General features: G+C 49.6%; 1 protein-coding gene across 1 annotated transcript in view; it reads left to right on the top strand.

Annotated features, from left to right (window-relative positions):
* The window catches only part of LOC147748878 (lactoperoxidase-like), a 1,319,638-nt gene that overhangs the window by 486,748 nt on the left and 805,479 nt on the right, over nt 1–27,411 (top strand). The gene's annotated exons all lie outside the window — the stretch shown is intronic.

Genomic DNA, 27,411 nt, shown 5'->3' with positions numbered 1-27,411 from the left:
ATAATCCTCGCGGTTATATGCTAACTTTGGTTTGGCTTTATCAAAACATGTCGAGTAAGGTGTCATATGATTTGGAATACTATTCCCTCTACAGTTCTGTTGACGGGGATAGCATTCCACCCTTCTAGAGGGACACGACATGTACATAACCTGAAACCCAGTTAAAGTTAACCCGAGCCTCAGCATCACAAAATGGATGCTGCCACCACAGACACAAGTCTGACCTCCTGCTGCTGGTAGTCCTTCCAGCGAGGGAGGCTTGGACAAAGGGTTTCCTGCCTTGGGAGGTGCGAGCACCACCCCAGACAGGATTTTGTGTATTGGGTTGGACAGGGCTGAATAGAATCAGACATGCCTGGGGCACACAAGGTGTCCTCGTGCATGAGCCAGTCCAAACGGGCTCTGGGGCTTTCTAGCCCCAGTCATGGCGCGGAGCTGGACAAAGGAAAGGGGGTGTAACCGCCCCCCTTCCTGGTCCCACCCAGAGGAGGGACCTAGCAGGTGATCCACCCCTCAGATTCGGAATAAGAGTAGGAGCAGTGCCATAGCACCTCAGATCATCCTGAAATCAACTTGAAACTATGAAGACGCCAGACTTGGACTTTCTGCTGAACTGAAGACTGAAGAGCATCTCCCTTGTGGACAAGGAGTGGCCACCCTGTGAACACAGGCACCATCCAGCAACTCGACGTCTGCTTTGCCACCGCCTCCTGCCCGAGCCCGAGCCCAGAGCCCAACGAGACCCAGACTCCCAGACCTCTCACAGCCCAATCCATAGTCCCTGCAAAGAAGGGACCCGTGGAGGCACCGAGAGACGTGGGACCGGATATCTCGAAAAACGCCTGATAAGCTGACTGTGCAGCAACCAAGGCTCCCTCAATGCTGTGCTTTAGGGTTTGAGAAGCCCCACAAACGGGCAGCATTTGCACCAAAGATCAGCCCCCCAGCATCTGCACGATCCGCGTGGGGCCCTTTTGCATTGTGCCACTTGACGCGCCATCCCGGCAACTTGCCATGTGGTCAGCGGCCATCTTGGCAATGAAACCTACAATTTACGCTGCGGGTCTGATTGCTCCAGACTTGCCCTCACTCCTGTAAAAAGGAGCACCCGCTCTGACCTTGCTGGTCCGAGTGATAAGCTTTATCTACTTCCTGCGTGGCTTGCATTAGCCAAGGCCTGTTTGCTCCAATCAAGTTGCCGACACTGCCATCAGCTAGACCCTTTGTGGGACAGCTCGTGATCGACTCCTGGACATCCTCGACCTCTTTGTGTCCACATGGCTGCAGAGAGAGGCTACACCTCATCGCCTGTTTGCACCCAACATCGCCTGGTTCCAATCTGGTTCCACGGTAGTCACTGGCTAGTGACTTTGAACATTGTCCCCTCTGCTTTCAGGTCTTCACCACTTCAGATCCACCCTTGGATCCACCGGAACTCTTCACATCGAGCCGCCTGCAGCATCTTCATCTCCAGGCACCATCGATCTGCGTGACGAAACCCGACACTATTTCACACCTGTGCACCCGCTTCCTGTGGGTGAGGTAACTCAGCAACACCAGTGTTCCCACACTGGTACACACCTCTAGTGTCTAGGTCTAAAGTTTCATCCTTCTAGGTCACTTGGAAGGTTCCTTAAACACTAACTTTGTAACTTTTACGCACCATTGACATTGCATTGCTGTATGCATGCACTTTAAGCGCTGCACCTGAGTCCCGCGGGCCTTTCCCGACTTAGTCACTGCTAGTCCCGATCAGCTCCCGCGATTCCCAAGGCCCTAGGTCTGCTTCCTTTCCGATTGGTGGTTCTTATACCACTATTTTAGTATATGGTTTAGGTGGCCCCTAGGGCTCATCCATATTGTGCAACTTTTGTATATTTAAACTGTGTTTTGTTTTAACGCATTTGCTTCTGTGCTCATAAAGAGTATAGGGGATATTTGTAGTCAATAAATATATATATATTTTCAATATATATCTGTGTGGTGTCCTTTCATTTGACATTCAAGGGGATTGTATATGGTAAAACAGCTTGCTTCACATGCCTTACAGAGTTTAGCCTAAGACTGCTTTGTCCACGCTACCACTAGGATATCTAGTCTATAAGGTTGACTTACAACCAATCATCATAAGGGTTGCTTGGCATGGTACAATGTGATCACTAGAACTAGTGGTACAAAAGGGGGTGGTAATGGACGGAGCATCTGAATCAATCAAACACTCACACCCAGTCAAAAGATCTGGGTTTAATCCATCACCATTCTTTAGCCCACTCTGCCACCCCAGTTCAGACATGGCTGTATGCAAATCAGTCTGACCCTGTGCCTCATGGGAACAGTCCAGCCCGAACTGCCAAGCCATGCCTTCCCTGGACCGGAAACAAGCTTCCGAGGACCGGTTTCTTGAATTCCAGCCGTCTTCAGCCCAGCGTGCTTGAATCCAGTGGCAAAGTGAGCTAGGGACTTACGTCTGAGCATACCCTGCCACACTTATGACGGCCAAAAGCGGTACAAAAGGGGGTGGTAATGGATGGAGCATCTGAACCAAGAAAACACTCACACCCAGTCAAATGATCTGGGTTTAATCCATCACCATTCTTTAGCCCACTCTGCCACCCCAGTTCAGACATGGCTATATGCAAATCAGTCTGACCCTGTGCCTCATGGGAACAGCCCAGCCCGAACTGCCAAGCCATGCCTTCCCTGGACCGGAAACAAGCTTTCGAGGACCGGTTTCTGGCATTCCAGCCGTCTTCAGCCCGGCTTGCTTGAATCCAGTGGCAAAGTGAGCAAGGGACTCACGTCTGAGCATACCCTGCCACACTTATGGCGGCCAAAAGAGGTACAAAAGGGGGTGGTAATGGACGGAGCATCTGAACCAATCAAACACTCAGACCCAGTCAAAAGATCTGGGTTTAATCCATCACCATTCTTTAGCCCACTCTGCCACCCCAGTTCAGACATGGCTATATGCAAATCAGTCTGACCCTGTGCCTCATGGGAACAGTCCAGCCCGAACTGCCAAGCCATGCCTTCCCTAGACCGGAAACAAGCTTCCGAGGACCGGTTTCTGGCATTCCAGCCGTCTTCGGCCCGGCTTGCTTGAATCCAGTGGCAAAGTGAGCAAGGGAACTAGTGAGCATCATATACCAGGCCAACTTCTCACAGCCTGGACAAAGGGTTTCCTGTCGCAGGGAGGTGCTACACCTCCTCAGACAGGAGATAGTGTATTGGGGCAGGGAGGGCTGAAAGAAACAAGACAGTGCCTGGGGCGCACAAGGCTACCCCTTGCATAATCCGGTCAAACCGGTTCTGGGGCACACCAGCCCCAGTCTCTGCGCGACCCTGGACAAAGGGAAACGGGTGTAACCACCCCTTTCCTGGGTCCCACCCATAGGAGGGACCTAGCAGGAGATCCAACCCACTAGATTAGTATAAGAGTGGGAGCAGTGCCAAAGCACTCAGATTATCCTGACTGAAACTTATGAAACAAAACTCTGGACCCTTCGACATCCTACTCGACGTAGAAGACTGAAGAATCTCCCTTGTGGTAAAGGAGTGGCCACCCTGTGCAAACAGGCACCATCCAGCACCTCGACATTTGCTTTGTTGCAGTTCCCGCTGGAACTCGAGCGACAGAGTTCAACAAGACCCAGCGTGCCTGCCTTCTAATAGCCCGATCCACAGTCCCTGCAGAGCTGAGACCCGTGGAGGCGACCAGAAGCGTGGGTCCCGCCATCTTGGAAAGACCACGAGACGCTGACCGTGGAGCCCCCGAGTGACCCTTGAAGCTGCGCATTGGGGTTTGAGAATCCCTAGCCCTGAGACTCTCTTGCACCGAAGCTCACCCCTCTACACTTACCGAGTGCTGCGTGGGGCCCTTCTGCATCTTTTAGCTCAACGCATTGGTCCGCTCACTTGCCCGTTGGCTTGTGGCCCTTGTACCGATGAACTTTGAAATTTAACTTGTGAGTCTGGTTGCTCCAGACTTGCCCTCGCTCCCCTGAAAAGGAGCACCCGCTCTGACCCCCCTGGTCAGAGAATTAAGCGATCATTGAATCCTGCGTGGGTTGCGCTTGCCAAGGGTTGTTTGCTCCAATCCGGAAGCCGACACTGCCGACAGCGAGAGCCTGCGTGGGTCAGCTCGTGATCCACTCTTGGGCGCCCTCGGTGCCCCAGAGTCCACGTGGCAGCGGAGACAAGCTTCCCGTCATCGACCTGATTGCGCCTGACATTGCCTGGTTCCTTCCTGGTTCCACCCTGGTCACTGCTGAGTGACCCAGACTCTGTCCCCTCTGCTTTCAGATCATCTATATCTTCGATCCACCCTTGGATCACACCGGACACTTCTCTTCACGACGCCTGCAGCATCTTCATCTTCAGGCACCATCAACCTGCGTGACGAAACCCGACACTACTTCGCACCTGTGCACCCACTTCCTGTGGGTGAGGTAACTCAGCAACGCCGGTGTTCCTACACTGGTACACACCTCTAGTGTATGTGTCTAAAGTTTCATCCTTCTAGGTTAAGCGGAAGTCTCCTTTTGTAGTAACTTTATAACTTTTACGCACCATTGACTTTGCATTGGTGCATGCCTGAGCTTTAAGCGCAGCACCCGAATCCCGCAGGCTTTTCCTGACTTCAGCATTGCTAGTCCTGACTGCTCCCAGCGATTCCCTAGGCCCTAGGCCTAACCACTGTTCGATTGGTAGCTCTTATACCACTATTTTAGTATGGTTTGAGTGGCCACCCACACTCATCCATAATTGTGCAACTTTTATATGTTTAACTGTGCTTTTGTTTAAATGCTTGTGCCTCTGCACTCATAAAGAGTACAGAGGATTATTCTAGTAATAACTACATATATTTTTATAATATATAACTTGTGTGGTGTCCTTTCATTTGATATTACAGGATTGTGATTGGTAAAACAGCTTGCTTAACACGACCTCTTGAGTTAAGCCTTTAAGGCTGCTTAGTCCATGCTACCCTTAGGATAGCTTATCTATAAGGTTGACTTACAACCATCACCATAAGGGATTGTTTGGACTGATACAAGGTGCCCCCAGAATTGGAGACATCATATATTAGGCCAACTTGTCACATTGGTGAGCAGCGGTGCGGATTTGAGCTTGCTGTTGTTTTACCATTGCAATCTTTCTATCAAATTGAAAGATCACATTAAGTACCTTAGGTACATATAAACAAAGCTTAGCATATTTAAGTTCTACTGAACTTAGTAGTTGTAGATCAAAGGGCTTAGCACACCCTGCCTACAACTCACTAGCAAGGTACAGTAGGAAAACACTTAGTGTAGGTAAGTGCACCACTTACACCTCACTAGCAGTCATGGCTGGCACAGAGGGAGCTTCAAGCTCTTCACCTGTGATGGTAGACCTTACCAAGGTACCTTCCAGCTATGACAACCTCAGCCACAGAAACTTGAGTGCCTTGTGCACTTCAAGGGGGCTGAAAAAGGGTCACAACCCTACCATTCCCATCCTGATAGCCATCCTGGAGAAGGATGATTTAGATAAGGCGAGTGCAGCTCCCTTAGACACAGGAGATGGAGTGAACCCCCCTGAGATTGAGAACTCCCCAGACTTAGAGGAGGAACCTGAATCAGATACTAATGCAGATTCAGATCAAGATCAGAGGACCAACCAGGTACTAGTGGGGAGGCTTAACCAAACCAACTTGGACCTACACAGGAATGGAGAGGGCGCGCACCTCCCCAGATCCTATAAGATAGTTCCCTCAGGTAATAGAAGGTTGAGATCCTCCTCAAGGGATTCTCATATTTCTATTGCCTCAAGGGAATCTCAAAGGGGAATGACTTACCCCCAGAGAAAAGAGCATAGGGCCAGAATGAGGGCTGTCCAACTCCGGATAGAGAGGGAAGAGGTAGCCCTGGCTCAAGCTAAACTTGCTTTAGCAAGAGAACAAAGGTTGAGTGGATTAGATTCCACTGGTGGCAGCATAATTCCTGGAGAAAAAGACAGGTCCTATGATAATAGAAACCTGACAAAGATTGTATCCCCCTACAAGGAAGGGGATGACATCCACAAATGGATGACTGCTCTGGAGAGAGCCTGCATGGTACAGCAGGTTCCTCAAGAACAGTGGGCTAGAATTTTATGGTACTCCTTTTCTGAGAAAGGGAGGGATAGGCTCCTCACAGTTAGACCTGAGGATGCCAAAAACTACTCTGTCCTGAAGAGTGCTCTTATTGAAGGTTTGGCCTAACCACTGAGCAATACAGGTTGTGGTTCAGAGATACCCAAAAAGCTCAGACTCAGGACTGGACTAATTTTGTTGATTGTGCCACTAAGGCTCTGGAGGGTTGGCTGCAGGGAAGTAAAGTCTCAGACTATACAGGATTGTACAATCTGATAATGAGAGAGCAGATCCTTAATAACTGTCAGAACCAGCTGTTGCATCAATACCTTATTGACTCTGATCTGACCTCTCCCCAAGAATTGGGAAAGAAGGCAGACAAATGGGTCAGAACAAGGATTAAGCAGAAACCCCAGAACCATGGTGGTGACCAGAAGAAAAGAGACCAGAAGGGTGGAGATAAGAAAGATAAAGAAAAAGACCAGAAGTCTTCTTCAGGCCCACAAAATTCTAATAAGGAGAGCGGTTCCCAAAATGGTAACAAGAAGAAGAAGTATGATGGCCCCAAGAAACCTTGGTGCATTACTTGTAAATCCACTTCCCACTGGGGAAGTGAATGCACCAAGAAAAATCCAGTTTCAACGACAGCAGCTCCTAAAGCACCTGCACCCCCTAGTACAGTCAGCAGTGGTGGTACACAACCTAAGGGTATAGTAGGGTTGACCCTGGGTAGTGAGGTGGAGTCTGGCCTAGTCAGAATTCCTACTCAGGCAGTTCTGCTCTATGATATGGACATGGCAATGCCCACTACTATGAGTCCCAGTAACTTGGGCACGTATAGACAGACACCTTTAATTAAGGAGAAACTGGCTCAGGCCTACAAGGACACATGTGTGACACCTAACTTTGTGGACCCTGGACAAATTGTACTAGGTGAGAATTACCTAGTGACCAATACAAGCAACACCACTACTACACATAGTGTGGCCGTTGGTAACTTCTCCTGGGGAGGGGTAACTGGCCTCAAGAAAGTTGTTGTGAGTGCATACCTGCCAGTAGACTGTCTGTTGGGCAAGGATCTTGAGAACTCAGTTTGGTCAGAGGTGGAGTACAGGACTCATGCAGAAATGCTAGGGATATCAGCACATGTCCTTGCTGTAACCAGAACTCAGGCAAAGAAATGCCTACCTGGACCTGTGGTGGATCTTGAAACTATAGACCAACCACAATCCAAGAGGAAGAGCAAGAGGGTTAAGGCTGTGCCTTCCCACTTGCCCCAGGTTGAGGATCAGACTTCACAGGAGGCTGATTCTGCAGTCCAAGAGGAGACTATCTCTGAGGAACTTGAACCTGATCAGGTTGAGTTTCTGGGGACAGGGGGACCCTCAAGGGCAGACCTGGGGCAGGCCCAATTAGATTGCCCTTCCCTTGAACCCCTCAGACAGCAATCTGCTGCTGAGGCTGTTGGGAATGCTCAAGGTACCCATAGAGTGTATTGGGATGATGGGCTCCTTTATACAGAGGCTAGAGACCCCAAGCCTGGTGCCACCAGGAGGTTGGTCATATATTTGCAATTCAGGGGCTTCCATCTTACCTTGGCCCATGATATTCCCCTTGCAGGACACTTAGGCCAGAACAAGACTTGGGACAGGCTTGTTCCTCACTTTCACTGGCCTCATATGTCAGAAAATGTCAAGGAGTTTTGTCGCTCCTGTGTCACTTGCCAAGCCAGTGGTAAGTCATGTGGCACAACAAAGGCCCCCCTAATACCACTACCTGTGGTGGGGGTACCCTTTAAAAGAGTTGGAATAGATATTGTGGGTCCCATGGATCCTCAAACAGCATCTGGGCACAGATTTATACTGGTGGTAGTGGATCATGTCACCAGGTACCCAGAGGCAATTCCCCTGAGGACCACAACAGCTCCTGTTGTGGCAAGGGCCCTCCTTGCAGTTTTCTCAAGAGTGGGCTTTCCAAAGGAGGTTCTTTCAGACAGAGGTACCAACTTCCTGCCTGGATACTTAAAGGCAATGTGGAAAGAGTGTGGAGTAAACTATAAGTTTACCACACCCTATCATCCTCAGTGCAATGGGCTTGTTGAAAGGTTCAAGAAGACCCTCAAGGAAATGATAAAAGGGTTACCTGAGAAGCTTAGGCAACGATGGGACATCCTTTTACCCTGCTTGCTCTTTGCTTACAGAGAGGTCCCACAGAAGGGGGTTGGCTACAGCCCTTTTGAACTTTTGTTTGGCCACCCTGTGAGGGGTCCATTGTGTCTGGTGAAGGATGGATGGGAGTTACCTCTCAAAAAGCCTAAGCTAGATGTTGTGGACTATGCACTTGGTCTCCGCTCCAGGATGGCTGAGTACATGGAAAGAGCATCCAAAAACCTGGAGGCCAGTCAAGAATTACAGAAAGCTTGGCATGACCAAAAGGCTGTTCTGGTTGAGTTCCAGCCAGTGGGTGTTGGAGCCAGTGGCCCCAGCAGCTCTCCAAGACAAATGGCCTGGACCCCACACCATCATTGAAAAGAAGGGATAGGTCACCTATTTGGTGGACCTTGGAACCCCTAGGAGCCCCCACAGGGTGCTCCATGTTAACAGATTGAAAGCATTTGTTGACAGGAAGAACATGAGCCTGCTCATGGCCACAGATGGGGAACAGGAGGAAGAGAGTGACCCTCTCCCAGACTTGTTGTCCCAGAACCCTGAAGATGGTTCAGTTGATAGAGTAGCCTAAGCAGGCAGCCTCACTGACCAGCAACAGACGGACTGCAGACAGGTGTTGCAGGCCCATAGACATATGTTTTCTCTCACACCCAGTCAAACTAACTGGTGCACCCATGAGGTGGACACTGGTGACAGTCTGCCTGTGAAGAATAAAATCCACAGGCAACCTGACCATTTCAGGATTGTATAAAGGCTGAGGTGCAAAAGATACTTGAACTTGGAGTGATTGAGCTATCAGAGAGCCCATGGGCCAGCCCAGTAGTCCTTGTGCGAAAACCCCATACCAAAGATGGAAAGAGAGAAATGAGGTTTTGTGTGGACTATAGAGGTCTTAATGATGTCACTAGGACAGATGCTCATCCCATTCCAAGGGCAGATGAGCTCATTGATAAGTTGACTTCTGCCAAATTTCTGAGCACATTTGATTTGACAGCTGGCTATTGGCAGATCAGGTTAGCTGAAGAATCTAAAGCCAAAACAGCATTCTCTACCCCTAGTGGACATTATCAGTTTGTGGTAATGCCCTTTGGTTTGAAGAATGCACCTGCCACCTTCCAAAGGTTGGTGAATCAAGTCCTTGCTGGGTTGGATGACTTTTGTGCAGCATATCTAGATGATATTGCTGTCTTTAGCTCCACCTGGGAGGATCACCTGATCCACCTGAAGAAGGTTCTGGAGGCCCTGCAAAATCCGGGCCTGACTATCAAGGCTACCAAGTGCCATTTTAGTATATGGTTTGAGTGGCCACCCACACTCATCCATAATTGTGCAACTTTTATATGTTTAACTGTGCTTTTGTTTAAATGCTTGTGCCTCTGCACTCATAAAGAGTACAGAGGATTTTTCAAGTAATAAATACATATATTTTTATAATATATAACTTGTGTGGTGTCCTTTCATTTGATATTACAGGATTGTGATTGGTAAAACAGCTTGCTTAACACGACCTCTTGAGTTAAGCCTTTAAGGCTGCTTAGTCCATGCTACCCTTAGGATAGCTTGTCTATAAGGTTGACTTACAACCATCACCATAAGGGATTGTTTGGACTGATACAAGGTGCCCCCAGAATTGGAGACATCATATATCAGGCCAACTTCTCACACCATCCAAACTGACACAACTGGCTGATCACTCAGCTGGGGCAAGGTGTGGGTGTTATCACCCCTTGCTTAGATATAGTATACCTATGTCTAACCTTATTTCTGGAAACATATACACCTATAAGTCACGTCTATGGTAGGCCTTAACAATCCTGGAGGCAGAGTGCTTGGTTTTATGTGAGATGGTGCTCTAGCATGAGCTGAGCCTGTCTGCAGCTTTCGGACACATGTCTGGGATATTGCCATACCATATACTCTTAAGTGCATTAAGAACCTCGCGGTTGAATGCTATCTTTGGGTTGGCTTTATCAAAACATGTCGTGTAAGGTGTCATACGCTTTGGAATACTACCCCCTCGCCAGTTCTGATGACGGGGGTAGCATTTCACCCTTCTAGAGGGAGAAGACATGTTACTTTACTTAAACGCGGTTAAATCTAACCAGAGCTCCAGCATCACAAAATGGATGCTGCTGCCACAGACACGAGTCTGGCCTCCTGCTGCTGACCGAAACTCCGGCAGGGGAGGCCTGGACAAAAGGTTTCCTGTCACATGGAGGTGTTACACCACCCCAGACAGGAGATAGTGGATTGTAGCAGGGAGGGTTGAATGAAACTAGACACTGCCTGGGGCGCACAAGGTGTCCCAGGCAAAGCCCAGTTCAAACCGGTGCTGGGGCACTCCAGCCCCAGCTTCGGCGCGAAACTGGACAAAGGGAAAGGGGTGTAACCACCCCCTTCCTGGGTCCCACCCATAGGAGGGTCCTAGCAGGAGATACAGCCCCTTGATTTGGAATAAAGGGAGGAGCTGTGCCATGAGACATCAGATCATCCTGACTGAAACTTTGATACATACATCTGGACCCTTCCACATCCTACTCGACGTAGAAGACTGAAGAATCTCCCTTGTGGTCAAGGAGTGATCACCCTGTGCAAACAGGCACCACCAGCGCTCAAAGGCTTTCTTTGTTGTTGCTCCTGCCGGAGCTCGAACGACAGAGACCAACAAGTACCAGACTTCCAGACTTCCAACAGCCCGATCCACAGTCCCAGTAAAGCTGAGACCCGTGGAGGCGACGAGAGACGTGGGACCAGCCATATTGGAAAGCCAGCAAAGTGCTTCCCGTGCAGCTCCCAAGGCACCCTCAAAGCTGTGCATTGGGGATTGAGAAGCACCAACACCGAGCAATTTTTGCACCAAAGATCACCTCTCCACACTCACCGAGTGCTGTGTGGGGCCCTTCTGCATTTTCCTGCTCGACGCATTGTCCGGTCACTTGCCATTGGCTAGTGGCCTCTGTGACGACGAACCTTCAACTTTACACTGCTGGTCTGGTTGCTCCAGACTGGCCCTCACTCCCCTGAAAAGGAGCAGCCGATCAGACCTTGCTGGTCCGATCCAGAAGCCATCTTCGATTTCTGCGTGGGTCGCATTTGCCAAGGCCTGTTGACTCTGATTCGAGAACCGACACCTATGACAGCGAGAGCTTTTGTGGGACAGCCCGTGACTAGCTCCTGGACGTCCTCGATCTTTCCTGGTCCACGTGGCAGTGGAGACAATCTACTCGACATCACCTGATTGCAACCCGACATCGCCTGGTTCCTTCCTGGTTCCACGCTGGTCACTGGCTAGTGACCTAGACTCTGTCCCCTCTCCTTTCAGGTACTCTACATCTTTGATCCACCCTTGGATCCAACCGTACTCTTCTCTCCTGGTCGCCTGCAGCATCTTCACCTCCAGGCTCCATAGAACTCCACGACGAAATCCGACGCACTTTGACACCTATGCACCCGCTTCCTGTGGGTGAGGTAACAAGAGTACTCCGGTGCTCCTGTAGTGGTTTACACCTTTAGTGTCCTAGTTTTAAGTGGCTAAGTTCTAGTCCAGTCGGAAGACTCCTAAACCTATAACTTTCCGATTTTTACACACCATTGACTTGTATAGTAAACACGGTTGCCTATAGACACTGCACCCGCATCCTGTGGGCCTCCTATGTCCTAGCCTTTGTTAGTCCAGTGTAGCCCCAGCGATTCTCAAGGCCCTAGGCCTTACCATTGTTCATGACGTGGTTCTTATACCACTATTTTAGTATATGGTTTGAGGGGCCACCCGGGTCTATCCATATTTGTGCAACTTTTGAATACTATATGAAGTTCTTTGTTTAACGCTTGTGCTTCTGTGCTCATAAAGAGTATAGGGGATTATTCTAGTAATAAATACATATATTTTATAATACATAACTTGTGTGGTGTCCTTTCATTTGGTATTAAAAGGATTGCATATGGTAAAACAGCTGGCTTCACATGCCCTCTTGAGTTAAGCCTAAGACTGCTTTTTGTCCATGCTACCCATAGGATAGCTTGTCTATAAGCTTGACTTACAACCAATCACCATAAGGGTCGTTTGGACTGGTGCAAGGTGCTCACTAGAATTAGTGATCATCATATACCAGGCCAACTTCTCACATTGGTGTGCAGCAGTTGGGATTTGAGCTTGCTGTTGTTTTACCAATTGTAACCTTTGACAATATCATTTGAAAGATCACATCAAGTACCTTAGGTACATATAAACAAAACTTTAAATACTTAAGTTCTACTGAACTTAGTGGTTGTAGACCAAAGGGCCTAGCACACCCTGACTACAACTCCTAGAGAGGTTTCACGTAGGTAAACACAAAGTTTAGGTAGTGACATACACCTTCACCTCACTAGTCATGGCTGGAACAGGTGAACCACTTAGTTCTCTACCTGTGGGTGACCCTCCCAAGGCACCATCTAGCTATGAAAAACTCAGCTTCAAAGAATTTAGTGCTGTGTGCACGTCAAGGGGGCTGAAAAGGGGCCATAACCCCACTATCCCCATCCTCATCGCTATCCTAGAGAACGCTGATTTTGAGAGGGATCCTGAAACAGGTCCCTCTGGTAAGATAGGAGAAGGAGTAAACCCCCCAGGGAATTAAACCATCACCTCAGAAGATGAGGAGATAGATGGAAATGAATCAGATGATCAGGGGATGGCCAGGTTCAAGTCAGAAGACTTAGCCAGGCTAACTTAAGGCTACATGGGACTGGAGAAGGTTCTCACCTTCTCAGGCCCAACAGTAGACTTAACCCAGGCAATAGAAGGGAGAGATCTCCTTCAAGGGAATCTAACCTTTCTAATGTCTCAAGAGGTTCTCAAAGGGGACTGACTTCCCCTCAGAGAAAAGAGCATGAGGCTAGGATGAGAGCTGCCCAACTCCAGATAGAAAAGGAAGAGATAGCCCTGGCCCAAGCTAAACTTGATTTAGCAAGGGAACAAAAATTAAGTGGATTAGATTCCACTGGTGGCAGCAATATCCATAAGGATAAAGACAGGTCTTATGATCATAGAAACCTGAGTAAGATTGTGACCCCTACAAAGACGGGGTTGACATCCACAAGTGGATAACTGCTCTGGAGAGAGCCTGCTTGCTCCAGCAGGTTCCCCAAGATTAGTGGGCAGCAATCTTGTGGCTCTCCTTTTCTGAGAAAGGGAGCGATAAACTCCTCACTGTTAGACAGGAGGATGCTAAAAACTACACTGTCCTGAAGAGTGCTCTGATTGATGGGTGTGGCTTAACCACTGAGCAATACAGGTTGTTGTTCAGTGACACCCAAAAGGCTCAGACTCGGGACTGGACTGATTTTGTAGATTGTGCTACTAAGGCTCTGGAAGGGTGGTTACTGGGCAGCAAAGTACATGACTATACAGGATTGTATAATTTGATTATGAGGGAGCAGATCCTTAGTAATTGCCAAAACCAGCTTTTACACCAGCACCTGGTGGACTCAGATCTGACCTCTCCACAAGAGTTGAGTAAGAGGGCAGTCACATGGGTCAGAACCAAGATAAGGCCTAGAAATCAGGGTAATGACCAGAAGAAAGATTCTACCGAGCCTCAAGAGAAAGGTGGGGATAAATCTAAAGACAAGACTTCCCCAGGGCCCCAAAATTCCAATGATAGGGGTGGGTCCCAAAATCCTTCCTCTACAGTTAAGAAACCTTATTGCCATGCTTGTAAAAATCCTGGCCATTGGAAAACTGACAACAGTTGCCCCAAGGCCAGCAATAAGGAAAATATACCTCCAAGTAATACTCCAACACCTCCTGTTACTACTAGTAGTAATCCCCCAGGTGGCGGGAGTGCCCCCAAGAATTTGGCTGGGTGTACTTGGGGAACTCGAATGGACTCTGGCCTAACCAGGTCCCCTACCACAGCTACTCTTGTCTGTGAAAATGGCATGGGGTTTGCCAACTTCACTGCTTGTCCCAACACTTTGAGCAAGTACAGGCAGGAGCCCCTCATCAATGGTCTGAAACTTGAGGCCTATAGAGACACAGGGGCTAGCATCACTATTGTTAGACTTGGCTGTCTCTAGTTGGCAGAGGTATACACTTCTGACAAATAGGGACTCACCTCCTCTAGTCAGGGCAAGGGGATCACAAACTTAGATAACCCCTGCTCACCCCCTTGGTAGCTTGGCAAAGCAGACCGGCTTATCTCAGAGGCAGTGCATTAAGCATTTATGACCACATACAGTAATAAAGTGAATACACTACAAATGGACACAACACAGTAGTATAATAAAAATAAGAATGTTTATATAAGGCTTAGCACAAGACCAAATAACGACAAAAATATACCACAATCTTATAAATACTCTTGGAAGGAAAAATAATAGTTCAAGTGTAGTTTCTTCTTAGCACAAAAGTCTTTAGTAACAAAAGCAACGCTTCTTCTTTAAAACACAGTTCTTGGCAACAATGTAACCCACACTGGAGTCACACGACGTCGAGGCAAAGTTAATCCGAAGGTTCGGCGTCGACCGCGAGGAGCGCTACGTCGAGCCCGGAGTCGCACAGACCCCCACAACACAGTACCTTGGAAAAGCAAAGCACACGATGATCAGCGGCGTCGAGATGTCCGGCGTCGCGTCTTCGGCGTCGATCGGGCCTCGGAGTCGGGGCAATCTGCAGCGGCGTCGACAGATGTCAGGCAGGAGCAGCGCTCACGAGGTAAAGCAGGATACGGCGTCGTCGTCGATGTCGATGATGATGTTGCAAGAGTGAGCAGCGCTCACGACGTCGAGAGGGCTCGAAGTCGATGCGATCAGCAGCGGTGCAGACACGGGGTCACTTGGAGCTGGAGCCGAACTCGCTACTCACTGGCGTTGCTGCTGGCGTCGATCGGGCCCGGCGGCCGGCGTCGAGGAAGCGGGACACTGGAGCCGTTACTCACGATGTCGAGCTGGATTTGGAGGCGTCCGTCAGCGTCGAGATTGTTGGTTTCTTTCAGAGGTGCTGGACTTTCAGGTTCCAGCAACAAGCACTTTTAGCAAATGAAGTCCTTTAGCCCTGTGACTTCAACAGGAGGCTGGCACTCTTCCAGCCCTTGGAGATTTTCTAAAGCAAAGCTTGAGAGTACACACACAGTTCCTCTCTCCTGGTTCCATGGCAAAAATAAAGAAGCAACTGCAGGATTCCCCCCAGCAAACAGCACACTGGCAGAAGGGGTAGGCAAGTCCTTGGATCAGCAGGCTTCTTGTCCTTGGTTCAGGTTTTCTTGTCAGAAGTGATCTAAATTCTTGGTTCAGGGGTCCTTCTCTTATATCCCTTTTTGGCTTTGATCCCTTTGTCCATGCAGGGGAATTTCCCCACATCCTGGGTTTGTTGTGGGTGTAGCCAGGCAGAGGCACCTGGCCTATTCACTGTGCAGGGCTGGGTCCTCAGACGCCCAGCAGGAGGTGGAGCCAGCATTGTCACTGGCAGGAGCAGAGCTATCGGTCTCCTGGTAGGAGGTGGGGCCAGGATCGTCCCTGGCAGGCACAGAGCCATCAGTCGCCTGGCAGGAGGTGGAGCCAGCATTGTGTCAGGCAGGACAGGCTATCAGGAGCTACTCTCCCCCTACTCTCAATGGAAATGTCCCACTCATCCCACACTGACTCATTCAGATCCCTGGAGCCACCCAGCTCCTGTCACACGCACACCAAACCAGCAGAAACCAGAAATAGTTAGACAAGAAAATAGCCACTTTCTAAAAGTGCTATTTTCAGACCCAGAGTCCAAAAACCATCCACACCAACGGATGCGTTATTAAACCCTGAGTTCAGGGATACCAAACTCGACATTGCACCATGCTCCCTGAGCCAGCTAGGATTATAGCATTAATAATCCTGGCAGCCCATTCTAACTAATGGAGAGCATGTTACCTTACAATAGTGAAAAACAAAGATGGCTGTACTTCACTATTAGGACATGCCAACTTGGTCAGGCTTGTCCTACCTTATGCTTACAATGCACCCTGCCCTCGGGCCTACCATAGGAGTGACTTACATGAAGCTAAGGGAAGGTATGGGGACTGGCAAGTAGGTGTACTTGCGCAGTCTGCGTGACAGTACCAGACTGCACGTAGGTCTAGCAATGGCAGACCTTTAGACATACTTTTACTAGGCCGCTCTTGTGGGTGGCACAACACGTGCTGCAAGCCCACGAGCAGCATTTGTATTTACAAGCCCTGGCACTCCTGGTGCACTCTACTAGGGACTGACAGTAAACCAAATAAGCCAAACATGGAATTTAATCAATACAACAATTTTACATAGGGAGCACTTGCACTGTGGCACTGATCAGCAGTGGCACAGTGCCCAAAGCGATATACCAGCAAAAACATCGTAAACAGAGGAGGCAAACAGAAAAAAATGGAGGAGAGACTCAAGCCAATGATGTCAGGTCTAACACGTGTCCCCTCCAGCTGAAATGTGGGGAGAACTACCCTTCACCTAGGGAGTCCTCATCACTAAGGTGGAAAAATCTGGACAGACCATCAGCATTGGCGTGATCTGTGCCAAGGCGGCGTTCCACTGTGAAGTCCATACCCTGTAGGGAAATGGACCACCTCAACAGTTTTGGGTTCTCACCCCTCATCTGCATCAACCATCTGAGGGGCCTGTGGTCTGTCTGAACCCGGAAGTGAGTCCCAAACAGGTAGGGTCTTAGCTTCTTCAGCGCCCAGACCACAGCAAATGCTTCTCGCTCTATCGCACTCCACTTCTGTTCCCTGGGAAGTAACCTCCTGCTGATGAAGGCTACAGGTAAGTCTCGGCCCTCTTCATTCACCTGAGCTAGAACAGGCCCCACCCCATGCTCGGAAGCGTCCGTCTGGACAACAAATTCTTTAGAAAAGTCGGGTGCCTGGCATATGGGTGCTGTGCACATTGCAGTCTTCAGGGTGTCAAAGGCCGTCTGACAGGCGTCAGTCCAGATCACATTTCGTGGCTGCTTCCTGGAAGTCAGCGAAGTCAAGGGGTGCACAATGTTACCATAATCCTTGACGAACCTCCTGTAGTAACCCTTTAGACCTAAGAAGGCTCTCACCTGAGTTTGGGTTTTGGGCGGTGCCCATGCCAGGATGGTATCAATCTTGGGTTGTAGGGGGGCCACCTTGCCGCTCCCTACTTGGTGCCCCAAGTACACCACAGAACCCTGCCCAATCTGGCACTTACTGGCTTTGATTGTGAGGCCTGCTCTGCGCAGGGCCAACAACACTTCCTGGAGGTGGCGCAAGTGTTCCTCCCAGCTGGCGCTGAACACTGCGATGTCATCCAGGTAGGCGGCACTGAAGTCCTCCAGTCCAGCCAAGACCTGGTTGACCAACCTCTGTAAGGTGGCAGGGGCATTCTTCATCCCAAAGGGCATAACCCGGAACTGGTAGAGCCCATCTGGTGTGGAGAATGCTGACCTCTCTTTTGCCCCATCGGTCAAGGCAATCTGCCAGTACTCAGACGTCAAATCAAACGTACTAAGGTACAGGGCAGCCCCCAACCGATCTATGAGCTCATCAGCTCTGGGGATGGGGTGCGCGTCAGTCTTGGTGACTGAATTGAGTCCTCGGTAATCCACACAGAACCGAAGTTCTGGTGAAGCACCTGGCGCTGCAGCCTTCGGGACCAAGACCACTGGGCTGGCCCAAGGACTGCTAGAGGACTCAACCACCCCTAAGGCAAACATTTTGGAGACTTCCTCCTTGATGTATGATCTGACCTTGTCAGTCACCCTGTAAGCCTTGTGCTTCACAGGAGTGCTGTCCCCGGTGTCCACATCATGGACACACCACTGAGTGACACCAGGAATCAAGGCGAACAGATCAGGGAATTGTCCCAACAGTTGGCGACAATCTTGCTGCTGCTAAAGGGTCTGTGTGTCAGAGAGGACAACACCATTCACTGACCCATCTTGCTCTTTTGCATACAGGAGGTCAGGAAGAGGCTCACTCTCCTCCTCCAATCCAGCATCTGTAGCTAGTAGCATGCCCACTTCGGACCTTTCTAAATGGGGCTTCAAACGGTTGACATGCAGGACCCTCAAGGGGTTCCTGGGAGATTTCAAGTCCACCAAGTAGGTGACATCGCTCTTTTTCTCCACAACCTTAAATGGTCCAGTCCACCTGTCCTTGAGCGCACAAGGTTCCACAGGGGACAGGACCCAAACTTCTTGACCAGGCTGAAGCTCTACCAGAGTGGTATTCCGGTCGTACCACCGCTTCATCTCCTCCTGGCTGGCCTCCAGATTTGCCTGAGCAAGATCTCTGAAGCGCCTAGTCTGGTTCCTAAAGGCCAGAATGTAACTGTATACATCCTGGGGAGGTTTCCTGGGAGATTGCTCCCAGCCTTTTTGACCAGACTCAAAGGTCCTCTTACCGGGTGACCATACAAAAGCTCAAAGGGGCTGAACCCTAGAGACTTCTGTGGCACCTCACGGTAAGCAAACAGCAGGCATGGCAAGAGGACGTCCCATTTCCGCCTCATTGGTTCTTCAAGACCCATGATCATGCCTTTAAGGGTCCGGTTGAATCTCTCAACCAGCCCATTACCTTGAGGGTGGTAAGGAGTGGTGAACTTGTAGGTTACCACACACTCCTTCCACAGAGACTTCATATAATTGGAAAGGAAGTTGGTGCCCCGGTCTGACACCACCTCTCTGGGGAACCCCATGCGGGAGAAAACACCCATCAGTGCCCGTCCCACCACGGGGGCCGTCACTGTTCTGAGAGGGATGGCTTCCGGGTACAGTGTGGCATGGTCCACCAAGACCAGGATGAACCTGTTGCCCAGGGCTGTCTTGGGGTCCAGGGGCCCAACAATGTCAATCCCCACCCGGTCAAAGGGGGTACTGACCACTGGAAAAGGTTGGAGGGGAGCCTTCTGCTTCCTTCCGCTTTTCCCACTTGCCTGGCAAGTGTGACAGGTTTTACAATGGATGTCTACATCCCTTCTCATCTGAGGCCAATAAAAATGGGTGACAAGCCTGTCATAGGTCTTGTCCTGCCCCAGATGTCCAGCTAACAGAACGTCATGAGCCAAACCCAGTAGGAAGGCTCTGAAGCGCTGGGGTACCACCAGCACACGGGCTGACCCAGGCTCAGCAGCCTTAGGCTCGCTATACAGGAGGTCGTTCTCCCAGTAAACAAAATGTGACCCTGACTGATCACCTGAGGTTTGGGCTGAGGCCTGCTGCCTCATACCCACAAGAGAAGGGCACACTTTCTATTCTGCAACAAATTCTTCCCTGGAGGGACCACCATCCTACTGCCAGTGGGTCAGCTCGGGCAGGTCTCCCAGTTCAGCAACTTGTTCCCCTGTGGGCTCCAGGGCATCCCCCTCAGGGTCTGCCTCCTCCTGGACCACGGGAACTATGGGGGCCGGTTTCCCACGCCTCCTGCCACTTCTCTTCACACCTGGGTCCTGGGCCATACTTTCAGGCTCCGGGACCCCATCAACACCCTTACTAGCTGTCATGGATCGAGTGGTTGCACACACCCACTCTGGCACACCCAACATTTTCAAATGTGTCTCCCTCTCCACCTTAGCCCAAGGGGAGTCTTCTAAATCATTGCCCAGGAGACAATCAACAGGCATGGCGGGCCTTACAGCAACTTGAAGAGTACCTGAAACTCCCCCCCATTCAAAGGGAACCTGAGCTACCTCACACTCTTTCTGGGAGTTGTCAGCAGCTATCACAGGGTAGAATGCGTGGGGAACCACCTCCTCTCTGGACGCCAAGTGACACTTGACAGCTGTCACACTCGCTCCGGTGTCTCTGAGAGCTTCCACTCTATGGCCATTAATGGTCACCCACTGCCTATATTTATTAGTGTTACTAGGCATAGGGGGTGGAGGGACCATTTCCATGTCTCCTAGAGAGACCAGGGACATCTCTGCGGGACCCCTCCCACCAGGGGCAACCATCTCCTCCCCTCCCAGGGCTACACTCGCCAACTGACGGGGGTGCACGTGGTGGTGCACTAGAGTCCCTCATGGGACACTGGGGATCATAAAAACGATGTCCCACCTGCTTACAAACAGAGCAGGTCATTGGGCCCCTATGAACAGGTTTACCTGTCGGGTCCCTGGCTTCTTCACAGGGGGAGGCTGGGAACCCTTCCCTTGGTTCCCTTGGGATTTACTTTGGGGCCCTTTCTGGAACTCCCTCTGTTTACCCTTGTCCCTCTCACTCTTCTGCTGGGGACCCTGCCCACCTTTGGCTGAGTCTCCCACTGGACCCTTGTGGACCCTGGTACTGACCCAGCGGTCCGCCTCTTCAGCAAGTTTTCTAGGGTTAGATATCTTGCTATCAATAAGGTGCTGGCGCAGCTCTGGAAAACAGTTATTAGACAAGTGCTCCCAAGCAAACAAATCATAAAGAGCTTCATAACTTTCCACTTTGCTGTCCTTTAACCAACCATCCATGGCTCTGCAAAAAAGGACACATATTCAACCCACGTATTGCCAGGCAACTTCTTACATTCTCTGAAGGTCTGTCTGTACTTTTCTGGGGTTAGGCCAGACCTTAACATTAAAGCATCTTTCATATGAGTATAAGACATCCTATCCTCTACAGGCATGTCCAACAAGGTATCTCTCCCTCTCATTCACAAAGCGACCCCACAACCCCGCTCCCCAATTCTTCTCAGGGACCTGGTGGGCCAACAATGCTAACTCATATGCTTTAAACCATTGACCAATATCCTCATTCTTCTGAAAATCTTTGATCACATCTTTGGGAAAATAAAACTTACTTTCTGCAGGCACAGATGGGATGCTGCCACCAGAGGGATTCAATTCTAAACTTTTAGCTTTGAGCTCTATCTGCCTCAACCTTGCATCATGCTCCAAAGCTAACTTTTCTCTTTCAAACTCCATCCTTTTGATCTCCAAATCAGCTTCTCTCCTGCCTTTTGCATTTTCTAACTCCAACTGCCCATTTATCTTAAGCCTTGCCATTTCCATGTTGTATTCTCGCTCTTTCGCCCTTTCTTCTCTTTCTTCAGGGGAAAGACCTTTGGAGGAAACACTGCTACCGGTAGAGGACACGGCCCCATTCACTGGCACCTCCTCATCCCTTTCCACTGGCGGTTCCACCACCGGATCAGTGGGATCTCTAGCCTCTAACCAGGCCTCCAATGTTTTAAAATATCCTGCCTTATTTTTGAGGCCTGTGGTAGGAACTTTCAACTGCTTGCAAAAGTATTTCAGCTGATTGTATGTGTATTCCTTGATTTTTGCTCTATCGAATCCCTTCACAACAACAACAGGGGCAGTGACTCCAGCGTCACTCATGGTCAAAACTGGCAGTGTTCAAAAAATCAAGCTTCAGAAAAGCGGAGAACAAAAATAGAATCCTTCCAAATAGATTGTGGCTGCGCTATGGTCTGCTTTCACTATGTAGCGCACACTAATCACTGCACATGGGTCATAAATGCAATGTTCAAATCCTCACTGCTGACCCACCAATGTTAGACTTGCTGTCTCTAGTTGGCAAGCCAGACCGAGGTAACGACGGAAAGTGCATGGCCTCTTTGTCCTGAGCGAGTGCCAGGCGAGGTGAGGCTGTTCCTCCCTACAATTCTGGGAGAGGTTTGAAAAATCAAGATATGAGACTACTTCACAACTGGTAGGTCTACATAATCGAGATTATTTATCACGTTACGTGGTAAGTGTTGCAGTAGTGTACATCATGGGTCCTGATGAAAGCCCGTGGGGGCTGAAACATGTTGACCAATTACCATCCATGGTGAATAGTAATTTTTTACATACTATTTCCACTCTGCTTTTAATATGCCGTTTTGATGGTCGCACCCAATAAAGTTTTCAGAGACATCAAAACAGGTATTTTTATATCACCACTACATTCGTTCACACTCATCACACCACCCAGATGATGAAGTTCCGCCAGTGTGTGGGCTGATGGGTATATTTTTCCTTTATCTTTGAACTTTTGTTCTTTTTCCTCTCCTCTGTAACCTCCTAGATAACCTCTTGGTATGTGTGGTTTTGGATACCACAAATAGGTACCGACCACTGTTAAGATTAGAAAAGACCCTTGATATCTTCCGTGTGTTAATATATAAGGCTTAGCACAAGACCAAATAGCGACACAAATATACCACAATCTTATAAATACTCTTGGAAGGAAAAATAATAGTTCAAGTGTAGTTTCTTCTTAGCACAAAAGTCTTTAGTAACAAAAGCAACTCTTCTTCTTTAAAACACAGTTCTTGGCAACAATGTAACCCACACTGGAGTCACATGACGTCGAGGCAAAGTTAATCCGAAGGTTCGGCGTCGACCGCGAGGAGCGCTACGTCGAGCCCGGAGTCGCACAGACCCCCACAACACAGTACCTTGGAAAAGCGAAGCACATGATGATCAGCGGCGTCGAGATGTCCGGCGTCGCGTCTTCGGCGTCGATCGGGCCTCGGAGTCGGGGCGATCTGCAGTGGCGTCGACAGATGTCAGGCAGGAGCAGCGCTCACGAGGCGAAGCAGGATACGGCGTCGTCGTCGATGTCGATGATGATGTTGCAAGAGTGAGCAGCGCTCACGGCGTCGAGAGGGCTCGAAGTTGATGCGATCAGCAGTGGTGCAGACACGGGGTCACTTGAAGCTGGAGCCGAACTCGCTACTCACTGGCGTTGCTGCTGGCGTCGATCGGGCCCGGCGGCCGGCATCGAGGAAGCGGGACACTGGAGCCGTTACTCACGATGTCGAGCTGGATTCGACGGCGTCTGTCGGCGTCGAGATTGCTGGTTTCTTTCAGAGGTGCTGGACTTTCAGGTTCCAGCAACAAGCACTTTTAGCAAATGAAGTCCTTTAGCCCTGTGACTTCAACAGGAGGCTGGAACTCTTCCAGCCCTTGGAGATTTTCTAAAGCAAAGCTTGAGAGTACACACACAGTTCCTCTCTCCTGGTTCCTTGGCAAAAATAAAGAAGCAACTGCAGGATTCCCCCCCAGCAAACAGCACACTGGCAGAAGGGGTAGGCAAGTCCTTGGATCAGCAGGCTTCTTGTCCTTGGTTCAGGTTTCCTTGTCAGAAGTGATCTAAATTCTTGGTTCAGGGGTCCTTCTCTTATACCCCTTTTTGGCTTTGATCCCTTTGTCCATGCAGGGGAATTTCCCCACATCCTGGGTTTGTTGTGGGTGTAGCCAGGCAGAGGCACCTGGCCTATTCACTGTGCAGGGCTGGGTCCTCAGACGCCCAGCAGGAGGTGGAGCCAGCATTGTCACTGCCAGGAGCAGAGCTATCGGTCTCCTGGTAGGAGGTGGGGCCAGGATCGTCCCTGGCAGGCACAGAGCCATCAGTCGCCTGGCAGGAGGTGGAGCCAGCATTGTGTCAGGCAGGACAGGCTATCAGGAGCTACTCTCCCCCTACTCTCAATGCAAATGTCCCACTCATCCCACACCGACTCATTCAGATCTCTGGAGCCACCCAGCTCCTGTCACACGCACACCAAACCAGCAGAAACCAGAAATAGTTAGACAATAAAATAGCCACTTTCTAAAAGTGCTATTTTCAGACCCAGAGTCCAAAAACCATCCACACCAACAGATGCGTTATTAAACCCCGAGTTCAGGGATACGAAACTTGACATTGCACCATGCTCCCCGAGCCAGCTAGGATTATAGCATTAATAATCCTGGCAGCCCATTCTAACTAATGGAGAGCAGGTTACCTTACAATAGTGAAAAACGAAGATGGCTGTAATTCACTATTAGGACATGCCAACTTGGTCAGGCTTGTCCTACCTTATGCTTACAATGCACCCTGCCCTCGGGCCTACCATAGGGGTGACTAATATGAAGCTAAGGGAAGGTTTGGGGACTGGCAAGTAGGTGTACTTGCGCAGTCTGCGTGACAGTACCAGACTGCACGTAGGTCTAGCAATGGCAGACCTTTAGACATACTTTTACTAGGCCGCTCTTGTGGGTGGCACAACACGTGCTGCAAGCCCACGAGCAGCATTTGTATTTACAAGCCCTGGCACTCCTGGTGCACTCTACTAGGGACTGACAGTAAACCAAATAAGCCAAACATGGAATTTAATCAATACAACAATTTTACATAGGGAGCACTTGCACTGTGGCACTGATCAGCAGTGGCACAGTGCCCAAAGCGATATACCAGCAAAAACATTGTAAACAGAGGAGGCAAACAGAAAAAAATGGAGGAGAGACTCAAGCCAATGATGTCAGGTCTAACAACTATGGTGACTGAGAGTCTAGTCCCCTAAGGCAACTTTTAACTGGAGCCACATACCAGGTGACCAACATTGATGGAGTACAGAAAGATCATCCCATGGCAGTAGTTAATCTCAGCTGGGGAGGTGTCACTGGCCCAAGAGAGTGGCAGTGTCTACAAACATGCCTGTAGATTGTCTACTGGGGAATGATCTGGAAATATCAGCCTGGGCTGAGGTGGAACAAGAGACCCATTCTAAAATGGTAAATCTCCATGGAAAGGTTAGTGGGGCTGTGATGACCACATCCCCAATCCAAGATGTCCCCCCTGAACAGGTCAGGAGGGCTGTGCCAGTCTCAGCCAGTTCTCAAGCAGATTCCTCCCTGAACAGGTTGGCAGGGCTGTGATGGTAACGCCCATACACAAACTGAGTCCCTTCCTGAAAAGGTTGGTGGGGCTGTGATGGCCACAGCCCAAACTCAAATAGATTCATGTGTTGTGAAGCCTGAAACTATGGATAACTCCACACAAACAGAGAGCATTGAGGAGGAAGAAAAAACTCCCTCCCATCAGACTTTAGGAAAGGATCAGCCTCCTCAGGGAACTGATCTTACCCCTGATGTAGGAACTGCCCCAGTGGTGGTTGGGCCTAGCCTGGCAGAACCCCTGTCGGAGGCTCTGGACGCGGATAGCTTCTTCTCAGTGGCTGAGGAGTCTGAGCGGGAGTCCACTGGGGGTTCCATAAGTGGGGATCTGTCATCGGACGAGGACAGTGCTAGTTACCAAATACAGCGGACACACTTAAAAGGGCTACACCCCGCCACAGTAAGACAAAGCTCACACCCATCTAGGTTTCAGAGGAGGTAGATAGTGAAGGGTCCGAAGTAAGCCACAAACTTCAATGGGACTACGCTCCGGCTACTACTAGTCTTACAGGACAGTGGGTCTAGGGCCCATGGGAAAGAGAAAGACCGTAATGAAACTAACTCTCCCCCATCCAATACTCTGATCTATGCAATGTTAAAATCGATACAAAGCGAAGCACGCCAGGAACACAAGAGGGCCCAGTTGGCTACAATGAAGATTCAGGGTGCTATCCGGAAAAACACCAAAGCATGTTCCGAAGTTATTGCTAGGACGGCTGCACTTGAGAAAAGGATTGTGGAGCTAGAGACAGGCAACAGAAGCAGACCTTCCATTCTACAGGGATGTGCGGGCAGTCTTTGCTTGAAGGGTCTATCCCAGCTACTCTGTGAGATCGCAAGCAGGAGGATACAGCCAACAGAAGTCGCCATCCTCTACATTGGAGGCAAAGATTTAACAATATTGGAAGGTGGGTCTTTTTTCAGGACTTGCTTGGACATTACATGGTCCAACATCATCCTGAGGTGATCTGTTGAGATTGGGCCCTGAAGGCCCGTAAAAATTGGTCAGCCCCCTTGGATGTGGAACAGCTGTTGTTTCACAGAGATGGGTTCATTGGTCAGCCTGGGGCAACAAGTTGTGTATAGCGAACTTGATGACCGTTCCCTCCATGGCATTTCGCGCAACACTAAGCCACAGAATCTGGAGGAGGCCTGGTCAGTCAGGGAAATACCCAGGGCTGTAGCAAGGGAGGAGTCATGTTTAGCCACAAAACAGGTAGACACCTGGGCATCTGGAAAGAAGTGCAGGCAAATTCAAAATGGAATTGAATTTTTAAGCTTTTAGCTAAAGCCGGGACAAGGGTACTATGGTATCTTCTCGAAGGCTGGGGACGCCCACTACATTGATTGTCCATAGCTGGCCAGGGTACTCTATTACACGGCCCTGGGAATACTGGGGGTTGGTGGCTGCATCAGGGGACCAAGCTGAGGCTGTCAATGCCCCTCTCCAAATGGTGCCAGGGGGAATCCCTGTATTGGGTGGCACTGGCATGGTTGTTTGGGGGACCAGCTGTTATGCTAGCCCAAATTCCCTCTGTCTTGATAGGACAGGTAAGTTTGCCTTGTAGAGAACAACTTATGGAGGGACCAGCAAAGTTTTTCGTCCTGGCTCCAAGTCAATTGAATCAATCGATGCCACAAGGGCCTTAGGGGTGGTCAATCATGACTCCTTTGGAGTATTTGCTAGGAAAATTCGTGCAGTAGCTGTGGACTATTTGCTACGAAATTTCATATATTACTTATATCCATGTGATAATCAAAATGATGTACTGTATATATTGTAACTTGAGATGAAAACTAAAATCTGTTGTGTTTATGAGGTGTAATAATTACGGCCAGAGAATTTTGGCTTGCATGGGTCTTTTTGCAGAATCAGTTATATATGTTGATGAGCGTGTAAATGCCCATTTGGTTTGAGGTGTGACCGGTCTCGCTGCGGTCCCCTACCTGTACCAGAGATCACGTTGGTACAAGGATTTCGCAGATGGAAAACCCTTAGTATTAGCACCTGGGCCACATCTTTCAAGAGGAATTTATCACAGAACACACACAATTCTTTCAATATCTATAACTCGGCCATACCTTCAGACCCTACCTCATCCTACTCACAGACATCCCAGAGTTTAGCCCGTTAGAGGCAATGATCACAATGAACCCACTCCCCCCCAAGAGTTCAATATCTTTAATATACAAGTCTCGAGTACCAAACACACCTGACTCCTTCTTGTGGCCATAGGAACAATGGGAAACTTATGAGGCCACTGTGTAAGACATGGAATGGGCAGTGGCCCGATGGGGCCTAAAGATATGGCGGTGACGACATGCTTTTGACTCATAAAATTCAAATAACTACACCGAATTTACCTGACTCTCACATGCATGTGGCGCATTCATGGAACCTGCAACGCCAGCTACCTCCAGTGCAGGAATGCTGTGGGTGACTTTATTCACATGGTATGTAATTTGCAGTACTCAGGCTATTCTGGAAAGTGGCGGGAGATATGCTGG

This window comes from Lissotriton vulgaris, chromosome 1_1, assembly GCF_964263255.1.
Source record: "Lissotriton vulgaris chromosome 1_1, aLisVul1.2, whole genome shotgun sequence".
Taxonomy (NCBI): domain Eukaryota; kingdom Metazoa; phylum Chordata; class Amphibia; order Caudata; family Salamandridae; genus Lissotriton; species Lissotriton vulgaris.
The sequence above is the reverse complement of the archived record's forward strand: the minus strand, read 5'-3'. Positions and strand labels throughout refer to the sequence as shown.